At 42.3% G+C, this 11,829-nt stretch overlaps 1 long non-coding RNA gene across 1 annotated transcript in view; it reads left to right on the top strand.

Moving 5' to 3' along the window:
• Positions 1–219: 219 nt before the first annotated feature.
• LOC145350635 (uncharacterized) overlaps positions 220–11,829 on the top strand; it is a 65,999-nt gene continuing 54,389 nt past the window's right edge. Inside the window, exon 1 of the long non-coding RNA XR_013888238.1 lies at positions 220–306. This is a non-coding gene — a long non-coding RNA (uncharacterized LOC145350635). The remainder of the gene's footprint in view (positions 307–11,829) is intronic.

Below are 11,829 nucleotides of genomic sequence, written 5' to 3'. Positions count from 1 at the left end.
AAGGGTACTGATTAACCCTGGAAATTAGATACACTGCACATGATCAGACTACAACATCCAAATTCAAATCACATCTCGACTTCCAGTTGAGGCCCCAGCCTCTCCTGGATTTTTATGTGTATGTGTGTGTGTATTTTCTTTTGCCCAGAGCTGTAACACTGGACTGGAAATGTGGTATTCTGAACATTTGCTGTATCTCAAATTTTCCAGGATGCAACTGTACCATTCTAGCAGTTTCTGGTCAGTTATATTTCAGAATCGTTGTAAGAAAAACAGGAGATCACATTCCAAAATCCTTTTTTTAAGGTAAAGGTTATATTTTTTTCAAGTCATGAAGCTGTACCTCCGTGGATATTTGAGACAGTGTGAAAAAAAATAGTTCGCTAATTATATACGTTTGTAACCTGAGCTTTGCATTTAAAAAAAGAAATGAGATGTTCAAGAAAGAATTTGCAATAGCTAATTATCTTTCCTATATTTTATTGATAGTTAATAAAGATAATGCTTTTAGCTGTGACATAGGCGGCACAGTGACATAGTGGTTAGCACAGCTGCCTCACAGTGCTATGGACCCAGGTTCAATTCTGGCCTCAGGTCACTGTCTGTGTGGAACTACAGAACCAAAGAAAATTACAGCTCAGAAACAGGCCTTTTGGCCCTTCTTGTCTGTGCCAAACCATTTTTGTCTAGTCCCACAGACCTGCACTTGGACCAATAGGACCATAGAAAACTAGAGTTGGATAGATGGAGTTCGCACATTCCTCCCGTGTCTGCGTGGGTTTCCTCCGGATGCTCTGGTTTTCTCTCACCGTTCAAAGATGTGCAGGTTAGGTTGATTGGCCATGCTAAATTAACCTGAGTGTCATGGGGAGTTAACAGGGTAAATTTGTGGAGTTACGGGAATAGGGCCTGGGTGAGACTGTGTTCAGTGCAGACTCAGTGGGCCAAATAGCCTTCTTCTTAACTGTAGGGATTCTATAATAGATTTTGATTGTGGATATCTATCAGACAGAGAAATTGATACAAAAAGATATAAAGGCTGACAGGCTTTCTTCATTCTAATTTGATCTCATTTTGAACTTTAAAGTAAATGGATCCACTTTGAAATAAATAAATAGAAAGAATGTATGTGAGGGAGGAAGAAAACAGTTTGAGGGTGAGAAGGGGCATCTGTCCACTTGCCACCTGCCCTGAGGGGGAGAGTAGAACAGGAGGGAAGTGGGCTCAGGATGAGATAAGCAACAGCGAAACAAAGGACAGCATGGTGGCACCGTGGTGCCACCATGCTGCCTCACAGAGCCGGGGACCCGGGTTCAATTCCTGTCTTGAGTGACTGTGCAGAGTTTGTACTTTCTCCTCGTATTTGCGTAGTTTTCCTCTGGATGCTCTGGTTTCTGCCCTCAGTGCATTGAAGTTCAGGTTAGATGGATTGGCCATGCTAAACAGTTCTTTAGTGTTCCAAGGTGTGTCAGTTAGATAGATTAGTCATGGCCAATGTGTATGGTTGTGGGGATGGCGGGGGAAGAGAACCTGGATAATATACTCTTTTGGAGAGTCAGTGCAGACTTGATGGGCCAAATGGCCTCTTTCTGCACTGTGCTCTTCTATGATAGGAAAGGGTAGGATACTGGACTTGTTCAAAATAAGGGCTGTGAGGGGAAAGGAAGGAGAGCAGAGAGGGGAAGAAGATAATGCAAAGTGGTTGGAGGTGTCAGCTGGTTAGAGAAGCCGTGGCAACCATAGCTGCCCCAAGACTTGCCCGATCATCCTCTGGTGGATTTCCATCCCTGACAACCATTGGCCTATCAGAGGCCAGCAGCTCTCCATTACCCGCCACCCCACTGGAAACACCAGTACGACAACACAGCCCAACCACAAGTTCAGTAGTGGAGCTTCAGGAATAAGATAAACCAGACAGGTTTGTCAGGCCAAGATAGGGAGGCCCCACAAGGAGGGGGAGATCTGTTAGTATTTAAGGCAGACAGTAGTCTTCATGAGTGGGCAGCTAATACCTCAGATGGATCCGTCCATTGGACATGGGTCATCAAAGTAGGCAGGGGACGGGGAGGATGGGGTGGTGTCATCCCACAAGACCACAGGATACAGGCCTTCTCTGGTGGGTAACCAAGTAAATCCTGTATTCTCTGCTCCAACCTCTGCTCCAATATCAGCAGTGACAGGGTAAGGCTCTTAAGTGTCAACTAAAGGTTCTCAATTCATTTCCAGTGGGAAGGTCTTCCTCAACCTTTCCCAGTTTAGACTTAAGTTAGGTGAGTTGGGAAGTTGATGGGGTCTCAACCCCACACCTTTCTCCACCAATTAATCAAGTTGCCCCTATCTCCCAGCCCACATCCGGGAAAAATAAAACTCTACTCAAAGAGGGATTCACTGCTGTTTATCAATGTGCAACACAACCTAGTGTTAGACCCAACAATTTAATTTTAATATTTCACTATACACGTTGTTTTCATTCTTTAGCTTTCCTGTATTGATTGGAACATTTCTGTTTTTTTCTGCTTTAGAATTAATTTAAAGAACCTAATTTGTTTTAATGGCCTAAAGACATTTTAATCATACTTTTTCCAAAAATGAATTGGGGACAGGGAGGCACTTTGCATATAGATACTCCCACTGCACGATAGCTATTTCTGGGACTTGCGTTTCCCTGCTGCCTTCCGCTGCGTAAACCGATAATAGTCAAGAAATACAAAATAAAATAGAATCACTAATTTTCCTTCCCACAGCAAGTGCGGAAAGAAAACGAGGAAATGGTAAATACATGAATTTAAGCGCGTTGCCTATTTTTGGATTTGTGATGTTATTCGTTAAATTGGCACTGCAAATGAGATATATGAGGGGTGTAAAAAGCTGTCAAATTTGCAATTACAGTCTATCCCTGATTTCTGTAAACACTCGGAATATTTACATAGATCAGGCTGTATACATCAGCTTTCAGTCTGTGACATTTATTTTATGAATAAATATTGAGCACTCACTGACACAATAATGGATTTGTTGGAGTACAATAGTTTATAATCCAGATGGAGAGTTGGATTGAAGGATAAAACTGTTCCATTCACTCTTCTACTCAAGCTGACTGTCAGTTATTATTCAATTATATTTTTAGGGTAAATTTTAATTAAACTGTCTGGAGACAATTCTAAACCAGACTTGAGAGGGCACTTGCTTATGGTATTCCTGCTTGACTATATCATTGTTCCTTTGATTTTAATAGTTTCAATTAACTTGAAGATTAACTAAACAATAGAATTTTGAAGTTTAATATGAGGTAAAGGGAAAAATAACTTGCATTTAGTATAGTTCCATATCAGAACCATTGAAATGCAATTTGCATACAATGAATTAATTTAAAGTGTTGTGATGAGTGTTATGTATGCAAACGCCATTCTGTGCACAGCAGGGTACTGCAAACAACATCAACTTGCATTAGCACAGTGACAAACGTTTCGAGACATTTTACATAGCCGTGAGAAAAATGGCCAAGTAAAGGCTTTAAAAGAGATGATCAAACATTTGGAGCGGGACTTTCCATCACCGAACTTTCTGTTGGTGCCCACTCCAAGACCAGAAAATCTCACCCGAGGCAAATGGACCTTTGCATGGCCCTGTCCTGCCTGTTACTATTCCCATGGCGGGTAGGATGGCAAAATTCTGTCCTAATTAGAGTTGCGTTTATGGTGAATCCGAATGGAAGAGAGAGAGTTAAGCAGGGAAAGGGTGAGGCAGTCTGGAGTAGTGCAATCTGGTTGAAGGCACGTCCTCCAACGTTGGGTTAAAGCAATGACTATTTTGGTCACGTTGATTGAAAGAAGAAAGGTAATTTGGATTCTGGGATAGTTTTCTGAACTTATTCTTCAAGAAATGCACTCAGATCATTAACATCCACAGAAAAGATCAAGAATTTGCCAACATAGCTTAATATTCAGAACTGGAAGGTGATGGTAGGGATTCCAAGGGCTTGCTAGTTCCTGGTGAGAATCGCGTCGGCCAAGTGCCAAACCACTCCCACCTCGCTATGCTGGCCCTGATTAAGTTCCTGGCCAGAGCTGGCAGCAAATGACTCTTCCAAATATAATTAGCAGGCTTGAAGTCTGATTCAATTCCCTCCCCACAATTCACCTGTATCCCCAATGGGATCAAATGCAAGTGGGCTTTGGTGCTAGTAATGACCAGCATGGACCTGGTATGCCGAGTCCAAGGATGGGGGGAGGTCAAGGAGGTAGATCCAGTGGCCGTTTGCCTCTCTGCCACTGCCTGGGCTGGGGTCAAGGGGTTGACGTTGGCACTGTCCCCTGGGATGGGGTCCTATGGCTGGACTGTCCCTTCTAATCCTGGTGGATCTGAAGATAATGTCCGGCGTGGTGATTTCAGGCAGCTCTCTACTTAACGTCTTCATTTGTGCCTGCCGTCTGTGAAAACTCCTATGTCACCTGGTAGGCTTTTAAATCATAGCAGCAGTCCATTCTGCATCAGGGATTTCCCTTCCTCTGATTCTCAGAAGCTGCAGGTGTGAGCAAACTTTTTTGAAGCCCTCTGACAGAGAAGATATATCACTTGCAAGGGGGAGGAGTGGGGGAGGGGTGGTAACGGTGGTTACCTCCTCCACAGCTGTTCACTTGGCCCCACTCTATTCACACAGATTTTATTCCTAAAAAAACTTTGAAATATGTTTCAACCCTTCAAAAACCTTTGTTTCCATTCAGTTTCAGTCCAGTCCTTTCAACTCTCATTTGATTGACAACTTAATGTTTTTCTACTCAGCCTTCAGTCAGCTGTGCTCATTTACCTTTCCTTCATGCTTGAATGCATCTCAAGTACCCTATTGTTCATGGCCACAATGTTTGCACAGAAAAGGAAGTGAAAAGCACTTAGCTCTTTTGAAGTTGCCTGCAGTTGCATAGCCGGAGGGAACTTCAAACCAGATTAGTGCCAAAATACTTATCCAGTAATTTACTAGAATGCAGCATCAGGTTATCCAAATAGCCTCTAAATATCATTTGGATTTCACTCTTTCAATGATGCAACTGTATATGTGCATGTATTTAAAGAACAAATTATGACAAGCTTCAATTCCAACAAATGAGCGACATGGTGATAGAACTGAGAATGCTGTGCTATAGATCTGTTATGAGGGAAACCTATTAGTGATTATACCTTAGTGATTATATCTGCCCTAGTAACTATACCAACCAATGCATTCTTCCTCTTGTAGAGGATACACTGTGGCTTCCTGTCCTGGTTAGCACTGCTGCCTCACAGTGCCAGGGACCCAGGTTTGATTCCCAGCTTGGGTCACTGTCTGTGCGGAGTGTGCACATTCTCCTTGGGTTTCCTCCAGCTGCTCTGGTTTCTTCCTATATTCCAAAAGATGTGACCATTAGGTGAATTGACCATGCTAAATTCTCCCTCAGTGTACCCAAATAGGCACCGGAATGTGGAGACTAGGGGATTTTCACATTGCATTGTTAATGTAAGCCTATTTGTGACATTAATAACACTTACTTTACACCCTTAGCGTTATAATCACAGCTTTGCAGCAAATCTCATGCAGGAGAAATTTGGGAGTGTCATGCTATTTCTAATGGCCAACACAGCACTCTTCAATGAGTAGCTCCATATGAATAATGGCGGGATATTCAGACCGTGTTCCCCAAAGGCTGGAAAATTCTAACCGAAGTCAATGGACCTTTGCAAGGTCCGTATCCCGCCTGCTACGGTTCCCGTGACAGGCAGGATGAGAAAATTCCACCACAAATTTCTCTCCCATCCAGCTTGGAGATTTTTTTCATACACACAGCCTAAACTATTCTCATGGATCATAGAATCCTACAGTATAGAAGGAGGCCATTCAACCCATCGAGCCTGCACCAACGACAATCCTACCCAGGCTCTATCCCCATAACCCCACATATTTACTCTGCAAATCCCCCTGACACAAAGGGACAATTTAACATGCCCAATCAATCGAACTTGCACACCTTTGGATTATATGGAAGAAAATGGGGCATCCAGAGGAAACCCATGCAGACATGGGGAGAATGGGCAAACTCAACACAGAAAGTCAATCGAGACCAGAATTGAACCCGAGTCCCTTTCGCTGTGAGGCAGCAATGCTAATCACTGTGCCACACTGTCACCTCCATTGTGTCACCGTGTTGCCCAAGGGTTATTTTTGTGCTTCCAGAGGCCTTATTTTTACTCAACACTATTAGGCAATTATTCCAGATAGTGATTGACCTAATGTATTAGGCATTTGTCCAGCTCTGTGCCAATGTTGGTGCTACTAATCTCACCTACGCTAAGTCATCCCTGGGCAAGGTTTGCACAAGTCTCTTTGTTGCATATTTTCAGCTGTGCTCCACTGAAGTGGTGCAGGGTCTGAAAATCTTGTAGTTACTTCACAGTTTTCAGTTCCTTACAAATCAGAATAGCCTTCCTCCTTTTGACATGCATAGGGCCAGGACTAAACTCCCTCATGTACCTATTAGAACAGCAGGCAATTAGAATTGTGATCTTGGTTTTGTTTGAACTCTCTGGTTTCACAATTAGAATCAACACAGGTCTTTCTCTTAATAAAAGACCTTCAACACTGTCGTGCAATTGTTTCAAAGACTTTGTGAGAAACGTTCCCCTGAGACAAATGTAGGACAGAAGCAGATCTTTATTTGTTTATTTATTAGTGTCACAAATAAGGTTGCAATAACACTGCAAGGAAGTTGCTGTGAAAATCCCCTATAAAATGCCCCTCTCCACAAGCAGTTAGTCTCACATACAATGCCAGCATCCCCAAATTCCACATACGGTCCTACCCACCACCACATATAAATAATTCCCCTTCCCCTCCTCTAGGAGGCTTCCACTGGGATCTGCCCTAGCATTGCACCACCCCCCCCCTCCCCCAATGTTGACACCACCATGTTGGCATGTTCATGTTGGCACTGGCATGTTGGCATTGTGCCAACCCAGCAGTGCCAACCTGTGCCAGGGCAGTGACGGGGGCATCGCCGGAGCACTGCCTGGCCATGAGTCTTTCCCCCCGGGGGCTATACTCACCTTTATTCCCTTGGGGGTGGTGGGGGGGGGATCTCCACCACAGGTTCATGTCTCGTTGAACTTGTTGTAAATAAGTAAAATCATGTCAGCGTGATTTATGAATAAGAGGAGGGCTCAATAAATGGCAAGGAGGTTCTTTAATAATATGTAAATGTAGTATAATGCATTTAAGTCAGTTTCATGCCCATTGTAGGGGTGAACATGATTGTGTTGCTGGCAATCTCGCTGGCAAGATTTGCGGCTTCCAAGTTTCCCCCAGTCTTGAGCCCTCATCACTGCCCCCATAGACATTGAGCGCAGGCTCAGGATCATCCCCACTGTCTTTTCAGAAAAGTAATGCGACAAAACATAGAAGTAAGCCACAATATAGAAAAGATGCTCAGGTAGAGGGATTCTGGAACTCTGTGTCAATTCATAAAATAACTTATTCACGGCAAAAGGACAAGACCTTGAAAGCTGTCTTTGGAAAACTGCTTGTTTGTGAGAACGGAATGTTGATGTCTTTCTTTTACCAGATAAGGAGCCACGGCATAAAGCATTGAGATACAAAGGGCGTTACTGAACAGTATATATAAGGCTAGCAGCAGCCACATAACTGCATTCATGTTTGGACAAGGAAAGTGCCTGCGCACGCACAGGGCTGAGGATGTGAGGTGAGGGAGGGGTTAATTGGATAACAAACACAATAAAGGATGCCTTGAGTTTTTTGCCTTCTTGGCAGCACAGAGAGAGATGAGAACAAAACAAGACGAAAGAGAGAGAGAGAGATAGAGGGAGGCTCAAAGATCGAAGCTGTGAGAGAAACTATTTTATGCGTTCTGCTATCTAGATCTTGGAAAGGAGTATATTCTGTGTTAAACTGTGTAAATCTCTACCCTGGTTTGTTTATATAGCTTATCTGAGAACTTAATGAATGTGTCTTGGGCGGGATTTTCCGGCCACGCTCACACCAAGACTGGAAAGTCCTGCCTGGATCTTTGCATGGCTCGTGTCCTGCCCACTACGATTCCCATGGCTGGCAGGATGGGACAACTCCACGCATTGTCTTACTAAAGTTAATTCACAATAAAGCTTTGCTGCTACATCTGTTCCTGTCTTTAGAGGGGTGCAGAAGCCCCCAAAATCGCCCAGTTGTTTTAATTCCCTTTTTCTTTATTCCAATTCTTCGCTCGTTGATTTACATTCAAGAGGTGGTGGGTTATTTTTCACTGTCACGTACAATACACTTTCTCTAAATGTAATGTCATTATGATTATGGTACCCAAATCCTCCTCAACTCTGAAATTGTCCATCATCTCCGGTTTACTACGAACTGGCGCACCAAACAGAACCTCAATCTGATGCAATTTTTTAAAGTGCCACGTTAAGAAACAACCCGGTAAAAGCTACATTGTTTTATCACCCCTATTGAAAACATCCCTCCACTTTAATGAGATAAGAACAAGCAAAAAAAAATTAACAATGGTTCACAAAGGTAATCGGCATTTGAAAAGAGGAAAAAGATATTTTAATGTGGAATAAAGAAGACTTCCCTTCCTTATTTTAACATTGAATCATAGAATCCCTACAGTGCCGAAGGAGGCCAATAGGCCCATCGAGCCTGCACTGACAACAATCCCACCCTTTCCCCAGATATTTACCCTGCTATTCTCCCTGACACTAAGGAGCAATTTACCTGGGCCAATCCATTCAACTTGCACATCTTTGGAGTGTGGGAGGAAACAGAGCACTCGGAGGAAATCCATGCAGACACGGGGAGAACATGCAAACTCCACAGAGACAGTGACCCAAGCTAGGAATCAAACCCAGGTCTCTGGCATTGTGTTCTCCTTAATATGTTAGATAAATTACTCATAATTAGTGTTTTCGCTTTCCGCAATATTCTTTCTATTCATTCCAGTAACCCAACCATTTTTCCATTATCTTAGTGACCTATAAAAAATTAAATGTTGCATGGTGTCAGATAAATACAGATTAGATTGTTATTGTTCAGTCTTGGTTTATTGCTAATACAAATTCTCCCAGTCTAATTTTTCTGTCTGGTTTTTAACCTCTTGTATGTGACACCTGTACTCATCCTCAGGCTATAATCACACAATTGTTTAGCTGATGGTTTACTTGGAAACCTATGTCTTCTCGTTGCAACAGTGCTTCTCCAGCCTAGCTGGCACCTACGTTTCTGCCATGACTAATGAAAGGCCAGGAAGCAATTTTAGATTCAACGCGACTACCTTCATCTACTGGTGACAAGTTGTTCATCCTGGCTAGTGACATGGACCAATGTGCTGAAGTGTGCTACATGTGGTCAGCAACAGTGGATGGATTTGAAAACCAGACCTTGAACAATCGAAGTAAAATAAAAAAAATGATTGAGGGCGCTTGAGCTGCGGCACTGGATATTAGATCTGTAGGAAGAATGATTAATGAACAGGTCCTTGAATCAGTGCAAGGAAAGAGAAAAGCGAGATTAATTACCATGAGGGAAGCAGCTCATGGTGGACACTTTATTTGGAAGTCACAAGGAGAGCAGTTTATGTGGTAATTGCCTGGAAAAGTTAATGGCAACTCCTCAAGAGGGAGGCAAAAAAAACCAGACCAGATTATCGTGATGAAGTGGGATTGTTGAAAGAACAAAGACCTGTACAAACCATCAGTACAAATATTGGCACGTATTGAATGTTAGTTGTGTATATCGATGAGCGAGTACGTAAGAGCATTTAACTAAATATGTAAAATAAAAGGAAAGGTAAAGTCACCATAGTCCCAGATGACTATAGGCTGCTCTCCACTTTGCAGGGGAGAGCTGACTGGTGGTTATTTTAATCTGAGGATCACCACGCCTCAGGGGTGAGGCAAGATTGAGAAGATGGGGCCTTTATGAATAACCTCAGCCAGTACAAGAATTGAACCTGCGCTATTGGCGTCACTCTGCAGCCATCTAGCCAACTAAGCTAACCGGCTCCCCAAAACAAGGGTATATAGGGAGATGCTAAATTTTTTGGCTTTGCCACTCTGTTGAGAATAATGGTGTGGCCAACATTGGAGTGAATCAGATAGCGACTTCTAGAATCTGCACACTTACAGCGAACTCTGGAAATCTAAAGGCTATGACCTGAGTTGCCCTGCTCTTTATGGGTTCACTGATAGACCTACCATTGAAATTAATGCAAAGGCAAGAGTAATACTATGTTAGGGGTTGTGGGTTTTAAACAAAAAGTGACAAAAAAAATGTGGTTTATACATATAGATTCAAAGTAACGCACAAGTTTATTGAAAGAGATTTTCTTGGCACAAAACAGGAAATGAAACTAAGACAGAAGCTGTGAAACACTTCAACAACATCACCATCAAGTCATGTGACTGACTTTAAAAGCAATTAAGCAACCATTTAAATGTATAACAGCATGAAGTTGTGGTACTCACTCACTAAAGAGGCAGTGGGTTAGGGATGGTGCATTCAAGTTTCAAATGAATTTTTAACAGTATTATAATTCATACTTACTGAAAATTTAATTTTTCAAGTCTTGAGTTTAATTCCTTCAAAATTTAATGAGCCTTCTATATTTAAAAATGATGCTTTTTTAGTTCTATGGTCCTATGATAAAGCCCAGTTTTTCCAATCACTTTAATTTAGTATCTACTTCCTCTTGTAAAGCATAAGGTACTGGTCTTGCCCTAAAGAGTAGACAGGATGCCAATGGGCCCACATAATTCTTTGCAAGTAGGGCTTCTATTCTACCAAATTCATCCTTGAAGATATTCTTATCTTTCCTCATCAGTTCAAGCAGTCCTTCTTCCCGGACTTGGAAAACCTCAGTCCAATTTAACTTAAGCCAATTGCCACCCAGAATATTTGGTCCTTTGTTTCATCACCATGATCACCAGGAACTGAGCAGACTGTTGCCCATACCTTACAAGTACCATTGCAGTGCCCACCATTTTTATTGCTTTCCCAGTATAAGTTGTTAATTTAACTGCAGTACCCTGTAAATGCAATGGTTGAATTCCTTCTCTCAAGTACCGATAATATATGCTCACTCAGCACCTGTATGCCCCTGTATCAGCTTTCATCTTAAGAGACTTCCCATTTACCTAGAGCTTTACAGTAATAGGGCTATCTTGACCGTTTTTATATGAAAAAGTAAGTGAATATTTAAGTCGTTGGTGCTACATATTTCCATATTGCATACTGGCGATGCATTATTTAATTGGCTACCCAGCAGACTTGACTTGGGTCTGCATCTCTGCTTTAAGTGGCCTCACTCATGGCCAAAAAACTCTCAGCCTCCTTACACCTGCAGGATTCAAGAGTGTGTTGTCTCCAGATTGGTAACGTTCACTTCAAACTTTGCTGAATGTTTGCCTCTTCCAAATTTAATTGTCTTTGTTGTGGCTGAACTTATTTCCTGCTTCGCGGCTACTTCATCAGTTTTGGTGCCACTGCTGATTGTAGGTTCCCACCCTAACTGTGAGTGATACCATTTTGTACGCTTTGCACATCTCCTGCACCTTTTTCAGCACTTTCCATTGCTTACAATATCTCCATTGCTCATTTAAAATTTATACCGACCCTTGCAAGTAATATTCATTGGATCGCCTTGTTAGTCACTCTGCAGACTAATCTGTCCTGCATTATATCATTCAAGATGGCTCCAAAATTACAATACTCTAACATCTGTTTCAATTTGGAGATAAAAGTAACAAACCTGGAGCTCTCCCCTCGAATAAAACTTGAATCTCTAGAGTATGACTGAT

Source organism: Carcharhinus amblyrhynchos, chromosome 1 (assembly GCF_965287045.1).
Source record: "Carcharhinus amblyrhynchos chromosome 1, sCarAmb.v2.hapA, whole genome shotgun sequence".
Classification (NCBI taxonomy): Eukaryota; Metazoa; Chordata; class Chondrichthyes; order Carcharhiniformes; family Carcharhinidae; genus Carcharhinus; species Carcharhinus amblyrhynchos.
The sequence above is the reverse complement of the archived record's forward strand: the minus strand, read 5'-3'. Positions and strand labels throughout refer to the sequence as shown.